This window comes from Schistocerca cancellata, chromosome 7, assembly GCF_023864275.1.
Source record: "Schistocerca cancellata isolate TAMUIC-IGC-003103 chromosome 7, iqSchCanc2.1, whole genome shotgun sequence".
In the NCBI taxonomy this organism is placed as follows: Eukaryota; Metazoa; Arthropoda; class Insecta; order Orthoptera; family Acrididae; genus Schistocerca; species Schistocerca cancellata.
In genome coordinates, this window is record NC_064632.1 from 8,077,667 (window position 1) to 8,101,529 (window position 23,863).

The following is a 23,863-nucleotide window of genomic DNA, read 5'->3' on the forward strand; positions in this document are numbered from 1 at the left end:
AATACGGTCCAAATAGCCATTCCCACTTAGTTATAATTATCCAAGTTGAATATGGTTATGCAAGGATGTTTTTAGTCATATTCATTCCAAGTCCGAGCTCTGGCCTAAAATTAGGAAATAAATCCTTAACCTTTTTTTAAAAAACATTGAAGTGACTTCGTACGTCTCTTCGCGATATACACATAACTTTGCATACCATTTAGGTAACACCTGATAACACTAATTACTTTGACCTCTGTCGGTCAATAGATAATAAGGGCGATGAAAGCGCCGTTGTACGCCATTTCACGCTTGTATATTAACCCCGTTACATTACTTGAGCGTTCACGTCAATCACTATTAGAACATAAAGGTAGTTTGTCTGTTCCACGCTACATGCGTTCACAGACCTCACTTGATAAAGCTTCATGGTTCAGTACCTCAAGTACCTGATTTTAAGAAATTAACTTTAGCTGGTTTTTACACTATTTTGGTACATACTCGACAGCACTATTCAGAATGACGTCTGTCGGTCATTAGATATTAAGGGCGATGAAGGCGACGTTGCACGTCCTTTCACGCAACTACATTAAGCCTGTCATAATACGAGGTGCATTCAAGTTCTAAGCCCTCCGATTTTTTTTCTAATTAACTACTCACCCGAAATCGATGAAACTGGCGTTACTTCTCGACGTAATCGCCCTGCAGACGTACACATTTTTCACAACGCTGACGCCATGATTCAATGGCAGTGGCGAAGGCTTCTTTAGGAGTCTGTTTTGACCACTGGAAAATCGCTGAGGCAATAGCAGCACGGCTGGTGAATGTGCGGCCACGGAGAGTGTCTTTCATTGTTGGAAAAAGCCAAAAGTCACTTGGAGCCAGGTCAGGTGAGTAGGGAGCATGAGGAATCACTTGTTGTTCACAAGTTGTTATCACGAAGAAACTGTTGCGTAACGTTAGCTTGATGTGCGGGTGCGTTGTCTTGGTGAAACAGCACACGCGCAGCCCTTCCCGAACGTTTTTGTTGCAGCGCAGGAAGGAATTTGTTTTTAAAAACATTTTCGTAGCATGCACCTGTTACCGTAGTGCCCTATGGAGCGCAATGGGTAAGGATTACGCCCTCGCTGTCCCAGAACATGGACAACATCATTTTTTCAGCACTGGCGGTTACCCGAAATTTTTTTGGTGGCGGTGAATCTGTGTGCTTCCATTGAGCTGACTGGCGCTTTGTTTCTGGATTGAAAAATGGCATCCACGTCTCTTCCACTGTCACAACTGACGAAAAGAATGTCCCATTCATGCTGTCGTTGTGCGTCAACATTGCTTGGTAACATGCCACACGGGTAGCCGTGTGGTCGTCCGTCAGCATTCGTGGCACCCACCTGGATGACACTTTTCGCATTTTCAGGTCGTCATGCAGGATTGTGTGCACAGAACCCACAGAAATGCCAACTCTGGAGGCGATCTGTTCAAGAGTCATTCGGCGATCCCCCAAAACAATTCTCTCCACTTCCTCGATCATGTCGTCAGACCGGCTTGTGCGAGCCCGAGGTTGTTTCGGTTTGTTGTCACACGATGTTCTGCCTTCATTAAACTGTCGCACCCACGAACGCACTTTCGACACATCCATAACTCCATCACCACATGTCTCCTTCAACTGTCGATGAATTTCAATTGGTTTCACACCACGCAAATTCAGAAAACGAATGATTGCACGCTGTTCAAGTAAGAAAAACGTCGCCATTTTAAGTATTTAAAACAGTTCTAATTCTCGCCGCTGGCGGTAAAATTCCATCTGCCTTACGGTGCCGCCATCTCTGGGGCGTATTGACAATGAACACGGCCTCACTTTAAAACAAGGCGCATGTTTCTATCTATTTCCAGTCCAGAGAAAAAAAAAATCGGAGGCCTTAGAACTTGAATGCACCTCGTAATTTGACCCTTTTCTGGTCAATAGCGCTTAGAATTTAATATAGTAACTTTACACGATTATCGAATCGTAGTCATCAAATACTATCACCGACCCCAAGTAAGTGATAAATGGCTTATTCATCCTCCATATTCTTAACCTGCTTCTAGCTGATGGTATTTTGTATGTCCTGCGTGCATGCGTTTTGACCATCCGTGGAATTTGCTATCCCACATATATAGTTTCAGCCAATCCACGTTCTATAGTTCTATAAAATTGTGCTCGAGCTAGGACATTATACATACACACGCATTAACTTCCTGCGCCTCTTACCCGGTCATCGGATCACTTTCGTAACACATTTTATGCCAATCAAATGGAAGAAGACGATTTCTCATTTTGCGCATGCGCGTTCCTTTCCGACATTCTCACTGCCCAGCCGCCGGCGCCAAGTCAGTTTACCTGAGAGCCCGCGGCCCACCGATCTTTGTCTGGGGTGAGTGGGGAAGCACGCTTCCGACGTTTGAGCTGAGTACAGCTGTTGACACGGTACACACTTACCGTTTACCTTACACTTTATACGAGTCATTTCCCCTTTTGGGCGTTCTGTATTAATGTTGGACCCTGCCTCCTTAGGCAGTTTGTAGTTTGAGTGTGTTCCGAAGAAGGCGTGGTTATCCACGCCGAAACCTAGGTCAGCATCCGTTTTCTATTTGCAGTTGATGCGGATACCTTATAATCAATAAATTATTCACGGTTGCTGACGCGCTGCAATGTTAAAAGTTCTCATATAAGTTTTGAGTAAGCTACACCTCGCCAGGTTTAAAATCGGGGTTAGCCATTTTCGCTGGGTAGGAAGCGTGCTTCAATCGAAATTGCCGACGACATGCGGAGGCGCACAAGCCTTAGGGAGCAAACTTCCATATTTTGCTAGCTGACTAGCTGAGGGCGCAACTTGTAGACGCAATACGCCATCTGGTTTCGCAGCCGCAAATCCAGGCATGACAAGAACGCTTCGCAGTGCAAGTTGGGTACAGATGGGTGCACTTCAGAATGAGTCTGTCGGGTTAGTGATCAGTGAGCCTGTAGTGGTACACGGAGCTCCAGTCCATAATGGTCTTATCTTAAACTGTTTGGAATCTGATAGTCATTCATTGCTTAGTTGCTTAATATATTTCCATTATCGTGTTATAAAAGAAGTTATGGGACTTGTTTCATTGCTTGAATTCCACCGCCGTCTTGGCTCCTCGTTCGCGATTCACTTGCGTACAAGACTCCACTCCAGACAAAAACCGACAGAAGTGAGTGCCTAGTGCTTAAATTTATATTCGAAGTTAACAGATTTATCGTCTTCAGAATTGCTTTTTTTGCACATTGCCAACCGAAATTTTACGTTCTCTCTACTTTGGCTGCTGTTTGTTTTCTATGTCGTACTCAGTAGCTGAATGCTGTGCCCCAATGCGGCAACATAGTGCTCATACAAGGAAACTAGACATCCATCTCTATGAATCAATGAGAGATATGACGGGTACCCTACAATCCACACCGATCCCTTGGATGCTCACCATCAGTGACTTTCCAACAGCTGAAATGCGACGCCAAGAAGCTACCGATCGAGAATGTAGGAAACTGCATCACCCCGACTAACCCCAAGACCTTCTAACTGATATGGTCTTATACGACCCTCCTCAACACCGATTGACATCACGCACTACACTGTGACTTAATGAAAAAAAAAAAAAAAAAGAAATTTGACTTTAGAGAAGACTGACGCAGGGGATGGAATGCTGCAAACAATTAAACTTCAAGGTGTCCAACATCCATCTGCCAGCCTACCAGGAACTGATCTGAGAGAACTGAGTGGACACGAGAAGAGGAGAAGAACCGGTCGCGCCAGGTGCAATGCTGTGATGCCCAAGTAGGGACTCGGGACTCTCCAGCCTTCCATTGTTGGGTCGAAGAATCAGCCAGTCAGCACACTGCAGAGACTGCACTCTGAGAAAGTATCCGGGACCATTCAGAGGTTTCATTAAAGCCGCTCCCTCTGTTATGAATTGGCTTCATTCAACAGACGTTAAGCTCTGACTGAATGTGTCCTCCGCTTAGTGTCACTGAATCATTAATTTTAAGAATTTGAACGTATTAGCTTTATGCCTAAATCGTTAAATGTATAACTGTAAACTGTATGTATTTCTTAACATTTGCTGTTGTCGCCATACGATAAAGAAATAAATAATTTAAGCGTACTACGACTTAAGAGATTTTCACCACGCGTGCTTCTCTATATTGGCACAGCATAGCCGAGGGGCGTGTGGAGGCTAAAAATTGTAGAGAGAGAACAGACAGACGCGTACAGTAAGCGGGTTCAAATGGATGCGGATTGCAGCAATTATTCAGAGGTGAAGATGCTTGCACAGGATACAGTAGCGGCCTCAAACCGGTGTCCGGACGGAAGACAAGAACAACACAATGAATCGAGATTAAATATGATGTGTTCGTAAAAAGTTTTCCCGTTCCGATCAATATGGAGTGGCCCAGCGATACAGCGGTGCGGTAAACCTCTGGTACCGTATTCGGCAGTATGGATGCTGTATTACGGTCATCGAGATTAAATGTTTTCGTACTGTTCTTCACTCATTTGCTTCATTGAGAGAGCGCAGCCGAACTCTTTCCCCATTATATCCCTAACAGAGCAACTGCTCTGTCTATAAGGAACTCGTCTCCTTGCCTACACACTTAAGAACTACGTTCTTCACGCATTTGATGTTTTTTTTTAAACATTACGTATGGCGAGTACTGTTTCTGTTTAAAATAACTGGTCTTACTTTTGATTGTTACATCTACATCTACATCCATACTCCGCAAGCCACCTGACGGTGTGTGGCGGAGGGAGGTTACCGGAGTTGGCGGTCGAAAACTACTTCATTTTTGGGGTTTTCGCATTTTAGATGTGCTTCAGTTGAAATTAGTTTTTATATGCACTTCACTTTATTTCTTAAAACTCTGGGCTATAGTCGACTACATACTGCTCCTCTTGTAACTACACACGTTTTGCATTCAGTACTGTCTAGATGTATGTTAATTTGATTTTCGTGTGAATTTTCGTAGAAAAAAAAACTTTTACATCTTACATATAAGTGTATATTCAACACAGCACCGAGCAATGGGTTTTTAAAATCCGAGAAAGCGATATTAAAGGAAATAAAAAGTTGTTTTCCACTGAAAACTCTGGCAGCGATGAGAAAAAGGAAACAGTTGTTTTCAAAACGTGTGAAATTGAGCCATAGAACAGTACCTCGTTTGTAGAAATGGACCGCCTCCATTAGAAAATATCTTTTAAATCATTTATCTTTACGCGAGACATCAGTCAGTGGCGAGGTACAAAGACACGCTGTGCACGGGTTTCGTCTGTTACAGACAGATGTCATAGAGAATGTACGTCTATACGCTGTACTATGCAGGAATAGCAGTCTGACCAGTCCAGTGTCAGTGTAAGCTGTCGGTTTTGGATTTATTGGTGGTAGTGGTTTAAGAATGAGACTTACTAAGTGGCTGTATTAAAATGACGCCGTAGCCGCGCCTGGTGGCCGCGGTCCTCCCGCCGGAGTTTCGAGTTCTCCCTCGGGCATGGGTGTGTGTGTCGTTCTTAGTATAAGTCAGTTTAAATTAGTTTAAGAAGTATGTAAGTCCAGGGACCGATGGTCTCAGCAGTCTGGTCCCTTAGGAGTTCACACAAATTTCAACATTTTTTTGATGCTGTATATCTGACATAATTAAATCGTTGACCCAGCATTACAATGAATAAAGAGTTCATTATCTGTGAAATTAAGCAAGGGTCCCAGTTAACTCCGTTTATTACATGAAAATGCAAAAGAAATTGCTTAAGAGTTATTGGCGACAATAAGCTAATGCCTCGGCAAACCTGAATACAGGATCACGGTTGCGTCCCAAATGAACAGGTGCCTGGATAAAGCATTAACATTTACAGAAGCAATTCCATGATTGCTGAAGGTTAGTGCAAAAGGGTAGAGAATAGTGCGAGGATATGCGTTCCCATCTATGGCCGGAGTAGAAATCACGTTGAACTGTAACTCCAGGCTTCAGAGTGTGTAACCTCCCCCTCCCTTATCGACCTTAATGACAGTGAAAAATGAAACCGCGTGTACCTAATGAGAATTTTGGAAAAGCAATCGTCGGTAAAGAGGGAGGAAAGGGTTACACCTAAATGAAAGGAAAAATGCAAATGGAACTGGTGGAAATTAATTTTGGAAAAGGGGTAAAGTTAATAAAGAAAGTAAATGTGCGGCCGTTACGTTAACAATCAACTAGCGGTAATTAGATATTTGAGATTTGGGAGAAATTACGGTTGCCAGTCCTAAGGACAATTACTATAGTAACTGAAAAAAAAGGTTATTACACATATAATTAGCACTAGAAGCGTGGCAACTGAAGGTTGACACGTGCAGTGTGAAAACTGAAAGTTTGTCAGAAGTAATAAATTTCGCTACACTATGACTTAATTTAGCAAAAGAATTAATAAAACAGCAAAATTGAAAGTTAATTTAGTGACTGAAGTTAATAGTGAGCTTTCTTTCTGAAGCACATCGAAATTCAGTAAAATACAGTTAGTCTTGGACTACCTCAACAATCATTTCTAAAGCTACTTGAACTACGCAATTTAGAAAGAAGAGATTTAACTTTGAACTTGAATTAAACGATTCTGAACAATTAACAATAGTAAAATTTAGTACGTACCAAGCTGAGCTGCAGTCACAGGTAACAAAAATACGGTAACAAAACTCGCACTCTTAATTTGTGCTTGTGCAATCTAAATATTGTAGCCAGCTATGAATACTTTAACTGAACTTTGAAATTAAAGCAGTGAAATAAAATGATGCTGGAGTTTGAATTTCAACGACACTCGGGCTTATTTCGGAAAAGGAAGGGACCCTGCTTGGCAAAGCAATTGGGACAATGAGCAACAAAGGTTCATGCTAAGTTGCTGTAATTATAGTTACGAAAGTGGTACAGTTTGAAAAGCTGAGGTCTGCCATACAGTTCTAAAACTTTACGTGCTTCCAGTCTTCCTTGTTGGTTGATTGAAGGTTTGAAGCCGTCGATCGAGGAGGTGGCGACAGTCACTCATTGTCGGCCGTCGCTGTTGCAGAAGCTGGATGTTGGCGCGCCTTCTTCTCGACACGGTCACCAGACGAAACGGGCTCTTGATATGCGCCAGCTAATGCTTCCCGTCCGCGACACCATGTCAGAAACTATCATCGCAAGTCGAACGCAATTACATGCTGCCAAACCCCGAAAGCGCGGCAACTTGCGGGAGCTTCACACAACACCTGCTCCACTCGCTACTCCAGGCAGACTCTCTCTGCTCAGCCCGCGCTCCACGCGGCAGAGTTAACACTACCAAAGATCCTAAACACTCTGGTTCTCCACACGACCTATTGACGTATTCGTTCGATAGCATAGTTTTCCCTAGGCAAGACCCAGCGTAAAAATACAAATAATATTTACAAAACAACCAATTATACATCGACATAAGTGCATATATATATATATATATATATATATATATATATATATAAACAGTAAAACAATTACAATATATAAAGAGACAGAAATGTCATATCTTGAGGTAACAAAACAAGGGGAAAAATTATAGTACAATAGATGGAAATAGGAGGATATGCATTTCCGGCGTTACAAGTGAAGCTCGAAATTACTGCAAATCGTTGAAAATGACTCGACTTTGCATACAGTTCACCTTGTTGTTGCGTCTGGATCCCACCATACCCAGAACCCGTACTTTATGGCTGAAGTGGCTTAAGAGTCAGCCGTTGGCTCTTGCGCCTAACTCAGCCGGATGAGAGCTTCTCAGTGCTGAAGCAAGGTCTGCCGAAAGTGGTGCCTGGCTTTGCAGTAACCTTGTCTCAAGAAGCTGAAAAAAGAAGTGTGTGCTGTCTTCTCCCGACAAGGAAGACTTGCTTCTCGGCGTTTTTTCTGGCGTCACGTAATTTTGATTACCTGAATGGTAAATACTGCGAGCGATTCAAAGCGCTTCAGTCCGGAACCGTGCTGCTGCTACGGTCTTAGATTCGAGTCCTGGCTCGGGCATGGATATGTGTAATGTCCTTAGGTTAGTTAGGTTTAAGCAATTTTAAGTCTAGGGCACTGATGACCTCAAATGGTAAGTCCCATAGTGCTTAGACCCATTTGAACCATTTAGTAAATACTGCGAGTGCCGACCAGTTAGAAGTTGCCTTAAAAGATGCTGGTCACCCTCCATTACTCTCATTTCAGGTTGTTAATCAGTTACCAAATTACTTATACTTGGCGCTATAAAACTGTGTCCTGCTTTCTCCGTTTCTCTGTCACCGTTCCTGCACTGCCCAGTAAGGACGTAGCTCTGCAGAGGCAGTCTTGTTTGTCACCCACACTTCTTTATTATTTAGGTTAACCAATCCTAGATGTTTTCGTATATCGTTAAACAGTTTGTCTTGTGTGATATGTGTGTGGTGGCAGTGCCTGACAATCTTCAAACATGCCTGAAAATATTCTGTCCCCATTCCAGTCTCTCAGATGTTAACTTGGTGGCCCGTGTATTGTTCCGAATTCCGACTGCCTGCAGAACTGTTCACAGAAATGTTCTTCCAGGACTCCGACGAAACAGCACAGACCCACAGACCACACACAGCTTGCTAAAAACAGTCTCTGTTGTCCCCGCACATTGGAAGAGATACAATCTGCATTGAGAGAGTACGTACGGCGCCCGGTCGGCTTTCCTCAAAGCACTGTCCAGTGTGACTGGGTGGGGAGGTCCGTGACTAGCCGAGCGGACCCACCGTGAATTCTGGTGGGGTTCTTCCCCTGCCGGTTTGTGACTCACGGCGCGCCCCTCACCTACAGTCAGTGCAAGATGCTCTCGTGGAGCATCCTTATTGAAACGCACGTGCAGTTCGATGTAGATGGTAATCTACATAGTGCTGGCAGTCAGAGAAACTAATTCACTCTTCATTTATCGGTGTATTTCGATTTGGTTTATCTTTCTATTTCGGGTTGTACATCAGTTGCAAGACATTATGGGAAAAGCATTCGTGAAACATCAGGAAAGTAAAGTTTTTGTGGAGTACACGAGCAGGTGGCCAGACACAGCATATACATGATTTTGGAAACATTGGGACTAGAAACATGACGAGGACGCTCCCTGCGCTATTTCGATGACTTTATCTGATGTTTCATTTCGTCGGCAACTTGCTACGCTGCAACCTACAGGAGCTCACAGTGAGATTATATCTTCCATGCTTGCACTGGCGCAGTATTTCAGTCACAGACTCGTCACCTTGGTGGAAGTACAGTCTTTGTGAGCGTGGTTAAACCCAATGTCCATAGCAAGAGGCTTCGTTCCATGTTCAGGCATCAGTATCGGTATTCAACTTATTCCTTCCTGAATGGAGCACATGGCTCACGTTGCTATCTCACTTATTCCTTGTTGCTGGGAATTTGTGTGGGGGTCCTTTTTCGACTAATTCAAACATGTAGTGAAACTGTTCCCTGCGTGATCCGTTAAAAGACAAATGTAACATTGGTATGGCAATTTCTCTCTTCTTTATTGATTTATAACAAGAAGTTACTCCTAATTTCTCTTAAGTTATTTTTATCCAATAGTTATTTCTAAAAATTATTTTTTTTCCTGGTACGTTCCCTTGTGCTCATGTACTTTTACTTAAAGTGATGGCCGATGCGAGCGCATTTCAGTAGACACGTTGTGACCCAGAAGGAATGGTTTTTCGGATAAGCTGCCATCACTGTTTTAAAATTATTTGTATGCTTTTTAAAGAAAGTATAAGGTGAGTCTCGTCGCTAAGAACTTCTAGAATTTCTGCTGATCATGAATATGTTCGGAGTGATCTTGTAATTCTTTTGCGTTGCTTAGGTAAGAGCCCCTACAAAGTGACATATTACTTCGTCATTCCACGTATCCTCTCTGCGAGAAATGGGATAAATATACTTTCATATCGTATCAGGAGATTCAAGTGTGCTGAATACAATGTTCTAGTTACTACATATTAAAGCTCCCCTTAAATTATTTGTTGCACAATCAAGGTCTTCCCCAGTTCTTTATTTTATAGGTTCGTCTTGATCACACATTTTTTTTTTTTTTTTTTTTTACACCTCACTGTTATCGATTTCGGCTACTGCCATCTTCAGATCCGTCACAAATAATAACAGTGTGTAACCAAGTAAGTTCAGTTTGCTGACGCTAAATCTATAAGAGTCCTGGTGCTACATGTTGTTGTTGTGGTCTTCAGTCCTGAGACTGGTTTGATGCAGCTCTCCATGCTACTCTATCCTGTGCAAGCTTCTTCATCTCCCAGTACCTACTGCAACCTACATCCTTCAGAATCTGCTTAGTGTATTCATCTCTTGGTCTCCCCCTACGATTTTTACCCTCCACGCTGCCCTCCAATACTAAATTGGTGATCCCTTGATGCCTCAGAACATGTCCTACCAACCGATCCCTTCTTCTGGTCAAGTTGTGCCACAAACTTCTCTTCTCCCCAATCCTATTCAATACTTCCTCATTAGTTATGTGATCTACCCATCTAATCTTCAGCATTCTGCTGTAGCACCACATTTCGAAAGATTCTATTCTCTTCTTGTCCAAACTATTTACTGTCCATGTTTCACTTCCATACATGGCTACACTCCATACAAATACTTTCAGAAATGACTTCCTGACACTTAAATCTATACTCGATGTTAACAAATTTCTCTTCTTCAGAAACGCTTTTCTTGTCATTGCCAGTCTACATTTTATATCCTCTCTACTTCGACCATCATCAGTTATTTTGCTCCCCAAATAGCAAAACTCCTTTACTACAACATCACCCGACTTAATTCGACTACATTCCATTATCCTCGTTTTGCTTTTGTTGATGTTCATCTTATATCCTCCCTTCAAGATACCATCCATTCCGTTCAACTGCTCTTCCAAGTCCTTTGTTGTCTCTGACAGAATTACAATGTCATCGGCAAACCTCAATGTTTTAATTTCTTCTCCATGGATTTTAATACCTACTCCGTAATTTACTTTTGTTTCCTTTATTGCTTGCTCAGTATACAGATTGAACAACATCGGGGAGAGGCTACAACCCTGTCTTACTCCCTTCCCCACCGCTGCTTCCCTTTCATGTCCCTCGAGTCTTACAACTGCCATCTGGTTTCTGTACAAATTGCAAATAGCCTTTCGCTCCCTGTATTTTACCCCTGCCACCTTTAGAATTTGAAAGAGAGTATTCCAGTCAACATTGTCAAAAGCTTTCTCTAAGTCTACAAATGCTAGAAACGTAGGTTTGCCTTTCCTTAATCTTTCTTCTAAGTCGTAAGGTCAGTATTGCCTCACGTGTTCCAGTATTTCTACGGAATCCAAACTGATCTTCCCCGAGGTTGGCTTCTACTAGTTTTTCCATTCGTCTGTAAAGAATTCGTGTTAGTATTTTGCAGCTGTGGCTTATTAAACTGATTGTTCGGTAATTTTCACATCTGTCAACACCTGTTTTCTTTGGGATTGGAATTATTATATTCTTCTTGAAGTCTGAGGGTATTTCACCTGTCTCATACATCTTGCTCACCAGATGGTAGAGTTTTGTCAGGACTGGCTCTCCCAAGGCCGTCAGTAGTTCCAATGGAATGTTGTCTACTCCGGGGGCCTTGTTTTGACTGAGGTCTTTCAGTGCTCTGTCAAACTCTTCACGCAGTATCGTATCTCCTATTTCATCTTCATCTACATCCTCTTCCATACGAAAGATAAAAAGTGTTTTCATTATTAATAGCCGTGTATACCAGCCACACATACCATAAAATATTCTGATGTAGCATCAACGTCAAACTAAACATGTAGGTACATAGTAAGTGCTGGTGATGATCAGAACGCGTCTGGTATTTATACAAGGAAAATGAGGCCAGCAGAGGACACTATAGCTGGTGTACATCATTAACCAGTATCGCAAATGTAATGGTTATAATCAGTTATGCGTAGTCATTAATTAAAATTACTTCGCATGGCAAAACGAGCGTCTTACAATAAAACATGTACTGACATACTATACGTGGAATTGAATCTATAATTAAAATCCACATAGAAAGTGTAAATGCTAATAGTGTGAAGCTCCTAACCTGGCAAGGCAAAACATACAATTGTATAAAAGACAGTATAAAAAGTATATAATTAAAAACATCTATAAAATAAAATCTTCCAGCCTGACAGATCGATTACCGTAAACGTAATTGTAAGGTTATTAACGAAGCAGTGACAATTAATTGAAACGGACGTTGACAACGTAGTACACAAAAGGAATTACGTTCCAGTATTATTAATGGACGTCACTGCATCTAGACGTAATATAAGGTAATGTTTATCAAGACATAGAATAAAACGATATTTAAATGTAATGTCAGCAGGGACACTTGAAAATGGCATATAAGCCGGAAAAGCTTGTACTGAAACTATGAAATTAATAATAAATAAACAATTTACAGCTAATTATGTCAAAAGTATAAATAAAATGTCGCATTATGACCTTAAAAAAGCTGGGTGCCCAGCAGAGAAGAAGTTATTGATACCAGTTACGTACAGTCGTGGACAAAACGAGCGAGACCCCTCGCCTTTTCGTTATGCTGATCCGCACAGCTTTAAAGTCTGCTACACAGCATAACAGGCAAGGCGACGAAGTGCTACCAACATACTATGCACAGGCATGAAACTGAAAAACCATCCGAATTTTCTCAGACTGTTTCCAATCATGTATAAGACGTAAATATAAGATATAAATGAAAGAACAAACGAAATTAGTATGAACAGTACTAATAAAAATTAATTTCAGCTTATCGAGATAACATACTGTTTTAGTAAGGCCATGTACCCCAGATCGTTATGAATTAACAAAACGGGTTTTAAGGGCTGGGTAGACAGATAGACGGCCGAGAAAGTGAGACCAGTAGAGTTTTACCAATTTAGGTGATGAAATACTAACAACGAAAATAGCTACGAGAGTTACTAAAGATCAGGGCTGCATAAATAATCCCCCCTACTCTTTATTGGAAATGTTCTAGTTGCAGTCGATACATCAGCATATTACTCGTAGCTATGCTTTCGATCCAAATCACGTTTGCAGGAATGCAAATAAAATCCATTTGGCTATACAAGTGGTAATTTGGATCCCAGTATTAATGCCACCGCATTTTAGAAGTACGAGCATTTCCATTGCCAGGTAGCTTAAGAAACACTTCGGCTAATGAACGTTTTCCGGCTGTGGCGAGTCTAATGGGGAAATCGAAACTTTGTATAATACGTTTGGCAGATATGTAGCCGTTTATTTCCTGGGGTGGTGCAGAATTATCCTACCAAATTTATTCGCTAATAACAGTACTTTGTTATTTCGAGGCCGAGCGGTTCTAGGCGCTACAGTCTGGAACCGCGCGATCGCTACGGTCGCAGTTTCGAATCCTGCCTCGGGCATTGATGTGTGTGATGTCCTTAGGTTAGTTAGGTTTAAGTAGTTCTAAGTTCTAGGGGACTGATGACCTCAGAAGTTAAGTCCCATAGTGCTCAGAGCCATCTGAAACATTTTTTTGTTATTTCGGTAAACATCCCGAATAATTGTCACATAAACGGTGACATAAAGGTAGAAAATTCTTGTTTTTGAGTCCAGAAAGATCTATGCAACAGAAACTGCAGATCATTTTGCCATTTTCATTGCAAAATTGCCGGCTTATTCAAGTCTGGAGTAGTAATAGAGGACTGTTTGCTTGGGTTGTCTACTAGCGTAGTGAAAGGTGATTGCTACTGCAACGGAGGTCTGGTTTGTTTTCGGTTCTAATCTCGATGGAGGCTAATAGACTAGCAGTAAAGCAATTTTAAGAAATTCTCTGTTCCCCAATACGTTTTATTGCTACCTTTATTCTGTACCGGCGCCCTTTGGATGTAAGGTCTTGTAGCATTTCATATTTCTTACTGATTACTTTTTCCGTTTCTGTCAATAATTGAATTGACTTACGTGTGCACCGAATGATTTTTAACTGAATTTCGTTATGAATCTTCACGCATTGCTATATTTGCACATTTTCATGGCAGGTCAGCAACGGTAGTCCAGTTTGACTGGTCTGAACGTTGACACAGACCGTCTTGCAGCCGAATATGCATAATATTTTGCTAATTCGTAACGATCTGGGGTACTTTGTCTTACTAAGACAATTGTGTTGTCTCGGTAAGCTGAAATTCATTTTCATTAGCACAGTTCATACTAATTAGCGTTTATTCTTTGATTTACATCTTATATTTACGTGTTGTGTTTAACACACTAATCAGCATTAATGTAGTCATACACATGACTGAAAACAGTCTGACAAAGTTCGGATAGTTCGTCAATTTCACGCCTATGTTGGTAGCACTTCGTCGCCTTGACTGTTATGCTTTGTAGCAGACTTTAAAGCTGTGCGGATCAGCATAACGAAAAGGCGAGGGGTCTCGCTCGTTTTGTCCATGACCGTACTTAGTTTAGTTGAGAAAAAGAAGTAAAACCACAATGTTCGTAAGCAAGACTGTTTACTGTCGGATAGAAAGAAACCAAGTAGTAGGTCAGTTGCTGCAGGAGCTGGACAGCCGCACAAACATACAGTGCTACAACGAGGACTGTTAGGAGACGATTTATATCAAGATTCGAATGTTTTGCGGGTAAGATGAGCCACGTCCAGAAGATCAGCGCTCGTGACTGAGAACTCGCTGGGGCTGTCGGCGCCTGCGACTTGTGCCTGCGGCCCGCAGAGCGGCTGTCGCGCCCCTTCCTGCCGCGCCTTGTCCTGCCATGTCCTGCCTTGTCCTGTCCTGTACGACCCAAACACGTACCCCGGGCCGCGCCCTCATTAAGAGGCGAGGCGCGCGCCCGCAGCCTAATCGCGTTAGCCGCGCCGCCGGGCATTGATCGCGGGCCCCCAGCCGAGGGGACTCCACTCCGGACACGAGACACCGCAACGCGAGCCCCACAACGTCGCCACACCGTGTCGCAAAAAAAACTTCAGAAGGTTCCTAAGCCCCGCAGTCTACGATTTACACTGAGGCGACAAAAGTCGTGGGGCACTCCCTCCTAACATCGTGTCGGTGTTCCTTTTGCCCGTTGTCGTGCAACAACCCGACGTGGCACGAACTCGAGAAGTCTGTGGAATCCCCGTGCAGAAATACCGTGCCGTGCTGCCTCCATAGCCGCCCATAATTTCCTAAGTGTTTCCGGTGCAGCATTTCGTGCACGAACTGACCTCTAAATTGTCTTGTGAATGTCCGATGGGATTGATGTCAGGTGACCTGCGTGGCTAACCGTCCACTCGAACTGTCCAGAACGTTCTTCAAACCGACCGCGAACAATTGTGGGCCGGTGACACGGAGTTTTCTCAAAAATTCCGCCGTTATTTGGGAAGATGAAATTCGTGAATAGTCGCAGATGGTCTCCAACTTGCCGAGCATAACGATTTCCAGTCAGTGGTCGGTTGAGCTGCATTAGAGGACCCAGTACTTTCCATATGGACATAGCCAACACCGTTGTGGAATCGCCACCAGCATGCACAGTGCTTTGGTGACAACTGGGTCCGGGGCCACGTGTGTGGTTTCCGGCACACTCGAACACTACCATCAGCTCTTACTAGCTGAAATGGGGACTCAGCTGACAAGGCCACATTTTTCCAGTGGTCTAGAGTCCCATCCATATGGTCACGTGTCCAAGAGAGCCACTGCAGGCGACGCAGTGCTGCTAGGAAAGGCGCTCGTGTCGCCCGCCTCCTGCCACTCCCAACAACACCAAATTTCGCGGCACTGTCCCAACGGATACATTAGTAAGTAGTACGTCCCACATTCACTTTTCCGGCTATTTAATGCAGAGTTGCTGTTTTCTTAGCAATAACAAGTCAACAAGGACGTCGCTGCTCTCGGTCGTTCAGTGAAGGCCATCGGCCGCTGCGCTGTCCATGTTCTGAGATAATACATGAAATTTTATATTCGCGACACAATCTTGACACTGTGGATGTCGGTATATTGAACCCCGCAACGATTTTCGAAATGCAATGACGCATGCGTCTAGCTCCAGCTACCATTCCGCGTTCAAAGTGTGTTGAATACTGTCGTGCGGCCATAATCACTTCGGAAACTTTTCCAGGTGTATCGCACGAGTAGGAATGCCTGCTTCAACAATGCACTGCCCTTTTCTTTACCTTGTGTACACGATATTACCGCTTTCTGTACATGTGCATCTTGCTATTACATGACTTGTCACCTCAGTATGTTCTATCTATATATATCAGTGAGGCCGGCCGCGGTGGCCGAGCGGTTCTAGGCGCTTCAGTCCGAAACCGAGCGATTGCTACGGTTGCAGGTTCGAATCCTGCCTCGGGCATGGATGTGTGTGATGTCCTTATGTTAGTTAGGTTTAAGTAGTTCTAAGTTGTAGGGGACTGATGACCTCAGATGTTAAGTCCCATAGTGCACAGAGCCATTTGAACCACACATCAGTGAAAATTATATTAATAAGTACCTATTAGTAACAGAGGAATTCACACAGACAAGTTACGTAAAAGATAGGCACGAGTTTTAGTATCGCTTGAGATGTATGGACAGGAAATCTATCTAAAATTTTATTTGACTATTTCTATTCCAACACACGCGGAACTACAATGCTCTAGTCTGCTAATTCAAAACAAGACATCCACTCAGTAGTAGTCAAGTTCGTTTAAACCTTCGATAGACAGTTTTCAATAAAGCTAGTCACTAACTGAATACATACAGGTGAAACCTGAATGTAGAATGCAGTAACCCACTGGAAACGAATGAGGGAATTTTACGGAGGAAAAGGACTTAAAGCGTGGTAATCAGTGTAAGATTTCTTACCGTGTACCGAATCAGTCCAAACGAGTACATGATAAACATGTGAATGTCATAAATTGACGCCGTATGTTTCCACAGCCTTCATGTAATTATTAAGTGTGTTTGATTTGACTGACGAATAATTTATTCTTTGCACTGCAATTTCGAGCATTTCTACTCAACATCAGGCAGTAGATATGAGACACTTATCATACTTCCCTGATGTTTGGACTAACGGCAATACTTATTTACGTTTCAGACTTCTGCATGATGATGAATAGCAGTACTCGAAATTACAGTCGCCATACGAAGAAGCTGGTCAGAAGCGAGGAGACCTCGCGCACTGAGGCTTCCGTTCCAACTTATTTAAACATGTGGACACTTCATCCATTCCCAGAATCGAGAATCTCGACCATTTCTTCCTGTTGTCAACGTCAGTACTGTGAAGATACCGGTACAAGGGATTCTAAGATTTTCGAGAATGTTTTAATTTAAACAATATAGATGTGACATAAAATAATGCAGGAGGCAGGCTACCGTTATGACAATTAGTAGTTCTGCATTCATGGAATGACTTGATTGCTAATATGACGCGTTTCGGAATTTATCGATTGCTGCATAGATATCACGTTTCAAGTTGTGTGTGAAACAAACATTCGCTGACTAGTCCGAAAGGCGTCATATGAGCAATAAAATCATTCCTTGTCTGGTGTTTGACCTTTACCATTGACATCCAGTCTGCCTGAATGCAGAAGTTCTGAGTGTTTTAGTTTCGAGTTTGACGTTGGATAATGAATGACCAAAGAAAATTTTTTCATGTTTTATATTTACAAATTAACGATTGTCAGACTTCCTGCTTTACTTGTACTGTGCAATCTTGCTCCATGCAAAGTTTTATGATTGTAGGTCAATGGGAAGTACGCTGTAGGTTTTGATGAGTGAGTTTGCGAGTACCAGAATACGTTATGTAAATGGCCGTATCTTAGGAGCTTACATTTTTTACTCTGCTATACGCCTATAAATTTCAACTTGGCACATCAACAAAATGATCCTATCGTGGTTCTTTTTTATTGACTCAGTTACGAAACCCTAAAAATTAGTTACGCGTTAATCGCAAGAGCAAACAAGCGTGTTTAATTTTTGAGTGCTATGAGACACTTCTATGTGCGAGAACAGTGATTTAATTTTAAGTAAAATATAAGCTTAATTTTGGACACAATCCATTTTTGGGTCAAGGAATTGCCTTCAACGTTTTTGTTGGAAGTAAATCCCTGAAGCATGACATTGTTAATAGAGCAGACATAACATGTACCAATATCGAAAATACTTTATCAGAGTGCAGTTGTTAACCAACTGAAGGAATTTAAAAGTTGGAATATGTGGATGTCACATTTTACGAAATTGGTGCATAATACGATTTTTTGCTATTTCAATAGAAGGCTGTCTTCAATTTTTTGATGTGACTGGTAGAGAAGATTTGCTTAGTATTCGATAGTATTTTTTTCCTGATAACCTCGTGGTACCCTCTATATGCTGCACCTTTAATCGGCGTTCGTCCAACGGCGTGTTGTACGCATATCTCCTGTTTCATGTGTTCTGTGTCGTGATTCAGAAGTGTTATTAACAAGAGGCGGAAGACATCATCGGAATCCAATAGTCGACTTCTCAAAAGTGGAAAATGAAGAGGAAAACGTACCACATCTCATACGTTAGATAAATTTTCTGGGTCTGTTGAGGTCCAAAGCTGGTTGACACTAATGTTAATTACTAATGAAAACCACCACAGCAATATTCACACACAGTTATTTTGTCACGACTTCTTTTGTTCTCTTAGGACATTATTAGGTTGAGCAAAACAATTTTTTTACTAAAGCCTCTAGTATCTTGACGAATAAAATAAGGAGTTCGTAATGGCAACAGTCTTCTAATAAATCTCAGGACTTGAGCCAGTATCATGATAGAAAAGTCTGGGTGTCATATGTAACGTCAGAGACAAAATATGGAATCGACGATCACATAAACATTCCGCCCACCGTCTGCTGGAAGCATGGCGATCGATAAGAGCATGCGACAGGGCGTGCTGCCTGCACCACAGACCAGACTGTGAGGTCAGGGCCACTCCACGGGAGAGCCAAATATATACACGTACTCCTTTTTGAGTGCAATATATCGATTGTGAGATCATAATCGTTACAAGTAAAAGAGAACAGTTACAGAAATAATATTACAGTATAAAAACCTCTACATAATTATTCAAAGCAATTTCAGAAATAGACGCACACAAAGATTAACAAACTAATTACGCGCAGTAACAGGGGAACAGATGACAGTGGTTACATAAAGTAGTATCGTCATTCGACAGATTATAAGAGTGAGTAATTACTAAACTGCTGTAAGGTAAATATGCAGAATATAAAAAAAACAGTAATTGTAATCTCATAGAACGATCATAGCTCTTAAAGAAGGTCCTTTGGTTGCTGTCATGCGTTATTGGTTTGTTAAATTTGTTTGTACCTATTTTTGCAATTGTTTTGTTTAACTGTTTACTGTTCCTTATAATGTCTTTGCTGTATCGAAAACCGGTGCTTAGAGACCTGTTTCTCAACGGGCGTAGCTTTCATCGTCCAGCTCAGATGATAGCTATGCTGAAAACAGATAGGTAGTCTGCATCTGGCCACTAGGATGTCATGTCGCGAGTGGTGCTGTGGACACACGTTTCACCGTGAACGCTACAATTGGATGGCAGTGATCCTAGGAAAAACATTATATGTACACATACCGGATGTATCTGAGGATGGGACCGGTAGCCCCGAAAGCGATCATGACACAATAAAAAGAATCGAGGATCATTTTGCAGTTTGAGGTAATTTTACTCCCAAGCTTCTCACTTCATTAGTTCACCCAGATCGTAATGAATTCCTTAATGGGACCATACCCCCACAAAAACTACTAATGTAAGGCAGAAGTATTATTAGCGTCAATAGGACAGTATGACACTAATTACCGCTGATATACATTGAAGCGCCAGAGAAACTGGTATAGGCATGCGTATTCAAATACGGAGATATCTAAACAGTTGGAATACGGCGCTGTGGTCGACACCGCCTGTATACGATAATAAGTGTCTGGCGCAGATGTTAGATCGGTTACTGCTGCTATAATGTCGGGTTATTAATATTTAAGTGAGTCTGAAGGTGCTGTTACAGTCGGCGCACGAGAAGATGGGGTCCTGAATCTCCAAGGCAGCGATGAAGCGGGTATTTTCCTGTACCACCATGTTACGACTATACCGTGAATATCAGAAATCCGGTAAAACATCAAATCTCCGACATCGCTGCCGCCGGAAAGAGATCCTGCAAGAACGGTACCAACCACGACTGAAAAGAATTATTCAGCGTGACAGAAGTGCATCCGTTCCACAAACTGTTGCAGATTTCAGTGTTGCCTCATCAACAAGTGTCAGCGTGCGAACCATTCAACGAAACATCACCGATATGGGCTTTATGAGCCGAGGACTTACTCGTGTACCCTTGATGACTGCACAACACAAAGCTTTACGCCTCGCCTGGGCCCGTTAACACCGACATTGGACTGTTGATGACTGGAAACATGTGTTCTGATCCGGAGAGTCTCGTTTCAAATTGCATCGGGCGGATGGAGTGTACGGGTATTGAGACAAAAATGACGAATCTATTAACCCTGCATGTCAGTAGGGGATTTTTTAAGCCGTTGGGGTCTCTGTAATGGTGTGGGGAGTGTGCAGTTGCAGTGATGTGGGTCCCGTGACGCGTCTAGATACAACTCCGACAGGTAACACGAACGTAAGCATCCTGTCTGATCACCTGCATCCGTTCATGTTCATTATGCATTCCGACGCACTTGGGAAATTCCAACCGAGCGGCTCCATGGACACTTCCCTGATCTTAAACACTTCCGCTGGCCACGATATTCATCAAGACATGAAGGCTATTGAGCACGTCTGGGATGCCTTACCACATGCTGTTCAGAAAATATCTCCACCCCCTCGTACTCTTACGGATTTATGGACAGCCCTGCAGGCTTCATTGTGTCAGATCCATCCAGCACTACTCCAGACATTAGTCGAACACATGCCACGTCGTGTTGCGGCACACGACATTAGCCAGGTGTACCAGTTTCTTTGCATCTTCAATGTATTACTATGGAAAGTGTGTAGATATAAGTACTCCGTTAAGAAACTGCGTAGTATTTTGTGTTATGTCTCCCGATTGAGCAGCAAAGAATCAAAAGTAACATTGCTTAAGCAATAATATTTTATTGAGTTTGTGCTTTGTCATGCTTTATTACATCATATCGAAGCTGACTCTATGAGCCTTGTAAGTAGGCTGTTTATGTTTTCTTATTGGCAACGTTACGTAGCGCTCTGTATGAAAATTACTGCCTGTGCTGTGTGCAGTCTGTGACTAGTTTGCATTGTTGTCTGCCATTGTAGTGTTGGACAGCTGGATGTGAACAGCGCGTAGCGTTGTGCAGTTGGAGGTGAGCCGCCAGCAGTAGTGGATGTGGGGAGAGACATGGCAGAGTTTTGAAATGTGTAAGACTGGATGGCATGAACTGCTATATATATATTATAACTATTAAGGTAAATACATTGTTTGTTCTCTATTAAAATCTTTCATTTGCTAACTATGCCTATCAGTAGTTAGTACCTTCAGTAGTTTGAATCTTTTATTTAGCTGGCAGTAGTGGCGCTCGCCGTATTGCAGTAGTTCGAGTAACGAAGATTTTTGTGAGGTAAGTGATTTGTGAAAGGTATAGGTTAATGTTAGTCAGGACCATTCCTTTGTAGGGTTTTCTGAAAGTCAGATTGCGTTGCGCTAAAAATATTGTGTGTCAGTTTAAGCACAGTCATATATAAATTGTTCTGAGGGGACGTTTCAGCCTTCTTAACATCAGTTAGAGGTGTATAGCCGATCGAAGAGGATAAATCTTATTGACTCCTGACCCAGTCATAACAAGTTCTTTTGGCAGCTGTGGTTTTCTTTGAAGCGGAGTTCGTAAGTTATTATGTTCCGAAAGTAACACCTGCATGCTATATTAACAAGGTCGCTTTTGTGACCATGAAGTTCAAAACATTGTTGCCCGTGATGAGTTCACATTGGTTTCAGCATGAGGATGCAGCTTCCTTTTCGTTACTAATGTATGCGAGCACCAAAATAACCGATACCACTACTGTTGGAATGGAAAGGGACGCTTTCCCATGACCAACGACTATTGTTTGATATTACTCCTGTATTTTTCTCTAACTGTGATATATTAAGTGGTAAACGAAACATCACAACACTCCGGTTAAAACGACTTTGTGACTGACAGATTGCAATGGTGGCGGATAGAGTTTGCGGGTGCAGCCAGCCACGCTTCACAATGCACTGCAAATCCCTACCAAACTAGCAACATAGCTACCACATAGCGTTCTAGAAATAACTACGATTGGATGGTCGTTGGGCCCAGTGATCGAGTCTCTTAAACGTTAATCACCAAGCAATTTTTATGGGAGTGAAGAAACGGAAGACGAGTTGGCTGATATCTGATGTTATATGCTACTGTAACAGGTGCATTCTTCGAACGGCTTTCACGAGCTTAAGTTACTGCTATTATTTGTAAGTTGTTCGTATCAATAAGAAAGCAGATTTCATTTCCTCCCATTACATCTTTATATCACTTTAGTACCTGTGGTGATCTGAATAATTTTTTCTCAAACGTTTAGGGTGCCCGGATGTATCCTTTGACGTTATTGCGATGAGGGTAAGTATTAATTGCAATTTCATTTATTAAGCGACAATTTTGTGTTTCGTGAAGAGAAAACATATATTGGGCTTTGAAATGAGTTGCTGTAATTCTCTTCGGGTTTGCTGCCGGATCTTAAGATCAACTCTATTCGGTATTTCGGCGATCGAACTGGTCGCCATCTTCAGGAGAATGCTGCTTCTGTTGATGAATCCAGCAGAAGCAGCATTCTCCTGAAGACGGCGCCCAGAAGGACCACCGAAGTATCGAATCGAGTTGATTTTAGGATCCGGCTGCAAACCCGAAGAGATTTACAAGACTTATACGCAGGAAAGCTACGAAGTGACGGGGTAAGTGCTGTAATGAGACACGAGAGGACCAGGTACAGGCACCTGTTTTCAAACGTCTCTGTCAAAGAAGTGTTCGAAATAACAGCGTGCTGATAGAGAAACGTTATTCCTACTCTTGTAACGGTGTGACAACGCCCACAACAACATCCCCAAAGTCCGATTTCTACGACATTATGTTTCAGTATGGTTCATGAAGACAGTCTTCATGTAAATTCACCGATTACCGAATTTAACGCAACTTACTTATAATTGTAGTTGTTAAACTTCTTATTATATTTTTCTCTCCCTGATGAATCGTACGAGTGAAATTCATTCAGGTATTTTTGTTACTCTGAAACTTCTTCTAGTAACAGAGAAGTATTTCATTGTCAGCTCCAACAGTTTTTCGCGTGTGCTGGGTCGTGTCACTGGAATTCACAGTGGTATATCAGGGATTGTGTAATGCAGTGCCACAGAATTGATTAACGCTTGTCGAATCTTTATTTCCTTGCATGCATTTGAATCTATCAATGCGCACAGTGCTATTGACACGTCACTCGCATGACAGCTGTTATTACCATTGTTTGACTGCTCCTCTTTGTTTCTATTGTAGCACACAACGGGCGTTAATTTAATGTAAGCTTATGGCAATAGCAGTTGGCCTTAATTCCCTAAAATTAAACATTTTCAATGAACGAGTGATTATTAGAAGGGTTACCATTCATTTTCATTGAAGCGTGACTAACAATGAGCTTCTTGCTTACGTTAAGTAAGTATATGTTTCGTGATCATAAGGATTATTTTCGTTTGCAAAGGCTACATATTTTGGTGCCCTATAGTGTATAACAGTGTGTGTTAACCAACTAGTCTTTAGCATGACACAATGGACATGTGTGTGGTTATACGTACGTTTTCTATAAAGGTTCTGTCCATTTGCGACGATATCAAGAGCAAACACGT